Source organism: Lampetra fluviatilis, chromosome 32 (genome assembly GCF_964198595.1).
Source record: "Lampetra fluviatilis chromosome 32, kcLamFluv1.1, whole genome shotgun sequence".
NCBI classification, from domain to species: Eukaryota; Metazoa; Chordata; class Hyperoartia; order Petromyzontiformes; family Petromyzontidae; genus Lampetra; species Lampetra fluviatilis.
This window is the reverse complement of record NC_136306.1, coordinates 129,703-137,675: the sequence shown is the minus strand read 5'-3', so window position 1 is coordinate 137,675 and position 7,973 is coordinate 129,703.

The window sequence follows — 7,973 nt, the reverse complement described above, 5'->3', positions numbered from 1 at the left end:
TCTTTGGAATTAGCGCGAGAAATTTGCAGAGTGCAACACCTGGCGGCCGGCTCAAACGAGCGTGGCGTGGCTCCCCGTGGCTCTGCGTGGCGTGGCTCGGGAAGCCGAGTGGAGCCCTATGCTAATGAGCTGCCGTGTCGTCACGAGGTCACGACTCTCCCTGCAGCGTCCCGAGGAGTGCAGAAGCGGAATCTTTTTTTTAGCGAAGCCGGAGACGCGGCAGAGACGTTTTTCCCTTTTTTGAGTGAGCTCAAACAAGAAGTCTAAAACGGCCTCTTGTCCATATCTGTTCCTCCACACCACAAATAGAAGGGCATATTCACCCTTCCCGTCAGCCACACGCTCTTCTGGGAGTGCATCACCATCGTTATTGCGTCAGCACTGGATCGATATTAACGACCTCGTCGGAGGTTAACGGTCACATCATTATTATAACGGGTCAACGACTTCACACAAACGTGAACAACACCCACGACGCATCTCACAGTGCTGCATGTGCTACCCCCACCGCCCCCTGCAGTCCCGTCTGCCTGCACCCGCCATCCTCTCTTCTACCTGGACACAACCGCCACCCACTGAGTGCCCTCAGCCCTAGCGCTCTTCCTCTTCTTTCTCCTCCTCCTCCTGGCCTCTGCTTCAGTTTCTGTCCCGCCTTCACTCTCTGCACGCTCTGCGCGGCTCGCTTTCCAACGGAGCCTTCTCCGCGCTTGCCGTGCACCGCTCTCCCTCGCACCCTGCTGATGTCAGCCAGGGCTCTCACTGCGTCATTAAATGTGGTGCCAGTCAAAGGCTCTCACTGTTTATGCAACTCGGGCTGTAAAAGCTCCGCCCGTGACTTGGCATTATGCAGTTATCGCTGTGCTGTACACATCTCTTGTTAAAAATTTACTTTTACCCCCCCCCCTCCTAAATCTTATCTTACCTAGGATTTTATATAGCGATTTGATATACGCACTTTTACCAAAGCGCTTTCATCAAAACACTTTACAAGAATGATATATTGGACATTAGTACTAGCTGATGGGGAAAAGGAATGGGATTTGAGTGTTGGAGAGGGTAAGAGATGGCAAGGAAGGGTGATGATAGGGGAAGGGAGGGAGGCCAGGTTAGGAGAGGGAAGGGGGGAGGATGGTTAAGGTTTTAAGGATGAGGACAGGAAGTAGTAGAGGGATACACTGTTAAAAAAAGATGAGTCTTAAGGGAGGATGAAAAATGGCGAGTGAAATTGCCCTGTTTGACGTGGAGTGGGAGTGTATTCCCATGGAGGGGATCCAGGAGGGAAAAGGAACGGCAACGCGACTGATCACAGGGGTGGGGGGAGGGCTTAGTGAGGGACAAAAGAGATCGGTCGCTCCAAATACAAGTGCAATGACCGAAAAATGACCCCAAGCCAATGTGCAGCCTAATGGCTTTGCAAAGATAAACCGGCAGGTCTCCGATTAGCGGGAAGAGGCCTCCACGGGGTTTGGTCGGGAGGCAGGGCTTTTGAAGTGATTGGAGAACAAGAGATTGAATGAGAAACGGCGGGAAACAAAAGTGGAACCCAGAGGCGACGGTTGGGATCCATGAGAGGGAAAGGACAGCGATTGGCTAAGAGAAACACAGCGAGGGAACATTCGAGAAAGGGGACTGGAACGGTGTAAAAGGGCAGAACACAAGGGGAGGGGACGTTTGAGGGAAAGTATAGCTTCAAGATCATGCATGAAGCTCGGGCCTAGTTGTTGCGTTAATAAAAGTGGCTTCTAGTACTTTGTCGTCCGAGTCTTTACACAATCAATTGGAACCGTATCTTAATGTGGATCCTTGCCTGATACTGTATCTGGTAGTTCACCAGCTGGGTTCAAGCGAGCGTGACTCCGCTGATGAGACATTGAATGTCCAAACTGGTCCAGATGTATTCTTGTCTTGAACCAATGCTGCTGACTAGATGCACTCACATAAGGCCATGTAGCTGATGGGATGAGTAAAACTTATTATGTGAAGCGACAGGTATGGAAAAGAGATTAATTGTCTTTATGTTATAACTTATACTCTCCATGACGAGACTCGTGAGTAATTTGTCCTGTGAAGTAAAGGACAGACAGTCATCGACTTACAAACACCTGCACTTACGAATCAGTTTCCATGAAATATCTATTTTTTACATTGTCTTAAAACGCGAAATCGCCTTTGCAAACTAAACTGCGGAACTATTTTGTTCAGCGTAGTGATCCTGCATGAGATGTAACGAGACAGGCTCGCGCTGGGAGTGTGTTTGTAAGTCGGTTTGGTGTGCAATTGAGTGTGCACGAGGGTCTGTGTGCGCGTCATCGGCCATTCATCTCAGTCAGACGACCCGTGACCTCCTGCCGGCGGGCGTACGGCACTTCACGTGGCCTCAACGTACACATAGCCTGGCACAAGCGCCGTGGTGACGTCGCCGCCACTTCGTGGCGAATGGTGGTTGTTGTTGTGTGCACGTGCCCCCGTGTGTTTGTGGGGATTGGTGGCGCAGTGGTTAGCACGCTTTGCACCCAGCGACCTGAGTTCGATTCCCGCTCACGGTCAACACCGGTCACTATTATCTGATCTGGTTCTGGGCCTCCCTAGGTCGACTCAGCCTCAAATGAGTGTCTGGTGTGGTGTGTAAAACAACGTTACTAGGGAGACAAATGCAGGCGGGCGTGGTGCTGGCTACCTATCCCCTCGTGTGCTGTCCCCACCTTGCTAACAGCACGTGCTTCGACTGTGTTAAGGCTATACGGAGGATCTGTCTTTGTGTGTACGCGCTCGAGCGTCCATCTGTATGTGCAGTTGTAGGGACTCATTACAACCCTTCAGGATTTGTTTTATATTTATTGTGGATTTATTTTGTTTCAATCTTAATTTAGGAGCTTTCGTGACTGCAGGAATTATTCTTTGGTTCTTTTCGGTTAAGTCACGTCTAAAAATAAAATAATAAATTAAAATAACATATTACGACGTTTCGATTGCAACACAAGCAATCATCATCAGGTATAAAAGAAATAGCAACAAAAATCTAACTAGAAAACTATAGACAGACATACAAGCAGACAGACATCACAACGGCACACAGAGAGAGGACACAAATCGGCACAAAGAGAGGGGTCGTTTCTGTGACGGTCCCTTAAATATAGAGAGGGGGGGCGGGGACGGAGAGAGGGAGGGGGCAGAGAGAATTAGCATATCAATGAGTGTACGGCAACGTACTGCTGTTGCAAGTAAGATGACAATGTGGAACGGGCACGCAAAATTGAAAACGGGCACGCAAAATTGAAAATTAGGAGACAGGCACACGAAAATTAAATAACCTAGCAAAATATCGAAATGTGATGTAATACAACACAGAGAGTCGGTTAACACACAATTAACGCATAGCCTGGTTGATTACGTGTTTCAAAATTTGCTAAGTTAGAATTTTAAGTGTGAAAATTCCAAAGAGAGGACACAGGCAGAGAGAACAAATAGCCAGAAAGAAAAAGGATAAGCTTAAAACTTCCCCGTAGAAGTGGTTCAATCTTGCAGTCACGAAAGCTCCTAAATTAAGATTACTTGCAACAGCAGTACGTTGCCGTACACTCATTGATATGCTAATTCTCTCTGCCCCCTCCCTCTCTCCGTCCCCGCCCCCCCTCTCTATATTTAAGGGACCGTCACAGAAACGACCCCTCTCTTTGTGCCGATTTGTGTCCTCTCTCTGTGTGCCGTTGTGATGTCTGTCTGCTTGTATGTCTGTCTATAGTTTTCTAGTTAGATTTTTGTTGCTATTTCTTTTATACCTGATGATGATTGCTTGTGTTGCAATCGAAACGTCGTAATATGTTATTTTAATTTATTATTTTATTTTTAGACGTGACTTAACCGAAAAGAACCAAATAATTATTTTGTTTCATTTACTACGCAATATGTATTACATGCAAAGGACGCAGTTTTCTACGTATTTGAGTTTAACGATGCTTCCCTTTTTTGTTGAACTGTAACACATTTTATAGCACTCACCGTATGTTCATTTAAATACAGTGCAGTGCGTTGCGACTTACGAACCGTCCCATTTACGAACGGGTCTCAGGAACGGAACACGTTCGTAAGTCAAGGATTGCCTATAATGAATTATTATTCAAGGCAGCTTGGCATTGTCGGGGTGAAGAGGCTGGAGAGCCTCGTAGACACGAGTGTCTGTGGGTTTCCGTGCAGGACTGAGTTTCCATGCGAGTCTTGTAGGCCACCGCATGAGTCTGTGGGTCTTCGAGTCTTCAGGTGTCTGAGGCTATAGACCTCTGTGAGTCTGTGGGTGTCCGTGTGAGTCGGGTCTCGGCTGGAGACAGGGCAGGGGCTGCTAAGAACCACTGAGTTATGAACCGGGCACCTTCTGAATTGACTATCATGACACTCACACACGGACTCTGTGACGCGATTCTAACCTTGTTTGGAATGGAGACATAATTGCCAGAAATAAATTGAGAATGAGTTAAAATTTCATCAATAATTGATCAACTTTGATTAATGCAAACAAAAAACATAACTCTGCAGGTATTGTGGTCTATGTGTAGTGGTGATACGCGCTGGCAGTAGGGATCGTGTGGCAGCGCGTGGTGATTGGCTGTGTATTGGTGACGCGCGCTGACAGTGAGGGATCGTGTGGCAGCGCGTGGTGATTGGCTGTGTATTGGTGACGCGCGCTGACAGTGAGGGATCGTGTGGCAGCGCGTGGTGATTGGCTGTGTATTGGTGACGCGCGCTGACAGTGAGGGATCGTGTGGCAGCGCGGGGTGATTGGTTATGTGGTGGTGACACGCGCTGGCAAAAGGGATCGTGTGGCAGCGGGTGGTGATTGGTCAACTAGAGTGGGTGCTCACATCGCGGTCCGCATAGGCATAAAAGGGCGATGCGCGTGGGCGCTCGGGGAGTTGGTAACCAGTGAAGACGGAAGACGGAGGAGGAAGAGATAGGGTCCTGAGACCCCTAGCCCCGCTGTCCTTGTAAGGGCCGGGACCCTGTGTGGCTCAGAGGCGGGACCTTGGGACCCGCGGCCGGACGTCCTTGGGAGGGCCGGGCTGCGGGACCCAGTGGTCGTGATCCATACCCCGGCTGGGGTGGGTCTGTGAGTTCCCCTGGAAGCTACGGGGCTGGAGAGCCCGTGTGTGTGTAGCCAGGTGGAACGTGTAGCGTGAACTGTAGTTGACCACACGTGTTATTGTGGCTACGGCAAGTGTTAATAAAGAGTGCTACCCGTCAAGTGGTCTCCCGCCGTAATTTACAATATTACATATGCAACCATGACTCGGTGTCAGTTTTGTTGCCAGATAGAAGGGTAAAAAACCAATTATCATATTTTTTACTGGCAAATGAGGTTCCAATGGTGTAAATGCTTACCCCGAGCTCTCATACTCTGATGGTGCATTGTCCTTGAGTTGTGCGCCTTTTGGCGTCATCTGGTCAAACCCATGTGAGACTAGGCTCTAAGGAAAGCTGTCTCGGGTGTGGACCAATCAACTTCCAGGACAGTGCATATATTATCAGAGTTATGTTTTTTGTTTGCATTATGGCTACAGGTATTGTGGTCTATGCAAACATTACTCCTTGTAAAAAAGGTGTCAGTTTTGTTGCCAGATAGAATGGTAAAAACCCAATTATGACAAATTTATCTTCACCGATGGACGCTTGATAGCGAAGAGTGAAGAAAGTCGCGTGCTGATACTGTCTGAAGTAACTAAGCAAATAACGAAAACCAAAGAGAAGCATTAGAGTTTTGAATAAATTGATCAGAGTATAATTTATTCTTGTCTAAATGTAATGGCAGGGAATATTGAAAAAACATGTCATCAAACACTTCACTGCATTTCACTGTGGCACTGTATTAATGGCAGTGGTTGTTGCACGCAACTAAGTCATCAAACACCTAACGTAATGTCACAGTAGCACGGTATTTCACGGACGTTCAATTACTAGCAATGCACTGCTCTGATACACTTATCTTCCGCATTCGCTCGCTGGGGTTGAAAACAATTGGAATTAGTGGGGGCCGACGTCCGCCCCACCGCCCTCGCTGGGCAGGTGGAGGCCGACGTCCGCCCCCTCCACTCTCTCCTCCACCGTCGCCGATCGCGTGGTCGGCCCTCCCGCGCCCTCTCGGGGAGACGTGGCTGACTTACCGCCGTACAGGGTCGGGCTTCACTCACTCGCACACACCAGCCCTCATGCTCCCGCTGACGATTATATTCCAACCTTTTAAAACAGTCTGCCTCAGCAGCAAACCACGCTGTTGCGCCCGAAACGTCGTGATTTATGTTATTTTCTACCTACGTGACTTTAACGAAAGAACCAAAGAGAATGGATTCCTGCAGTCTAATTTGCGTAAACAAATGTTTGTTTCCGCTCCACCTTCTTCATGCGGAGTGACGTCACCTGTTTATGATTATGAATGATGGGGGGTGGGGTCCATGTAGAGGACCCCACCTATTTTTCGATTTAAAGGTTTCGTGACTAAATCTTAATTTTGGAGCTTTCGTGACTGCAGGAATTATTTTTTGGTTCTTTCGGTAAAGTCAAGTATAAAGATAAAATAATAAATTAAATAATAGCATACGACGTTTCGATTGCAACACAAGCAATCATCATCAGGTATAATGAAATAGCGACATAAAATCTAACCAGAAAACTATAGACAGACATATGATCAGACAGATATCACCAAGATACATAGAGAGAGCAACACAGGTACAGAGAGGGGTGATCGTCTCTGTGACTGCAGGGATTCATCTTCTTGGTTCTTTCGGTAAAGTCACGTAGAAGGGAAGTAATAAAATAATAAAAAATAAAACATAATAAAATAATTCTCACGACGTTTCGGCCACAACGCAAGCAGCCGTCCTCAGGTGAAAACCCAGGGAAATGCAGGTATGTGATTAGTACTTTTGGCGTCATCTGGTCCAACACCAATGGAGACTAGGCTCTAAGAAAAGCTGTCTCGGGTGTGGACCAATCAACTTCAAGGACAGTGCATATCATTATCATCATCAGAGTTGTTTCTTTTTGTTTGCATTTTGACTGCTTGTGTTGTGGTTATTGCAAACATAATATGATGCCTTGTATAAAGGTGTCAGTTTTTGTACCAGTTGAAAGGGTAAAAACCTATTACTATATATTGCCACTGGTAAAGGAGGTCTCATAGTGTAAATGCTTCCCCGAGCTCTCAATACTCTGATAGTGTGCTGTCTTTGAGTTGTACGCCTTTTGGCGTCATCTGGTCCAACACCAATGGAGACTAGGCTCTAAGAAAAGCTGTCTCGGGTGTGGACCAATCAACGTCAAGGACAGTGCATATCATTATCATCATCAGAGTTGTTTCTTTTTGTTTGCATTTTGACTGCTTGTGTTGTGGTTATTGCAAATGTGATGCCTTGTATAAGGTGTCAGTTTTTGTACCAGTTGAAAGGGTAAAAACCTATTACTAGTACTACTTATGCCCGTGCATTATGCAGGATTGGCAGCATCAAAGGGAGGGGATATGGGAAATGCAGGTATGTGATTAGTACTACTTATGCCCGTGCATTATGCAGGATTAGCAGCATCAAAGGGAGGGGATATGGGAAATGCAGGTATGTGATTAGTACTACTTATGCCCGTGCATAATGGTACAGTGTATAATAACAAATAGTATACAATTTATATGCTTAATACAATGTACAAAGTAATATATAGTATCGTAATTGTATAGTGAATATACAGCAGTGTGCTATACATTAGGGTGGGTAGAATAATACATAGTGTAATATTACAATGTATAAGGTATTTGGTGGTTTATAGCAATACAGTATATAATTTAATGTTGGGTTTGTCTATGGCAGTATATAGTACGGTGTAGACTCGTGTGATGTAAGAGAATAAAGTTTAGATGGAAGCATATTATGTTTTTTACGACGTAGAATTGTAATGTATTACTTACTGTTAGTAACTCAGCTTATTGTAGAGTA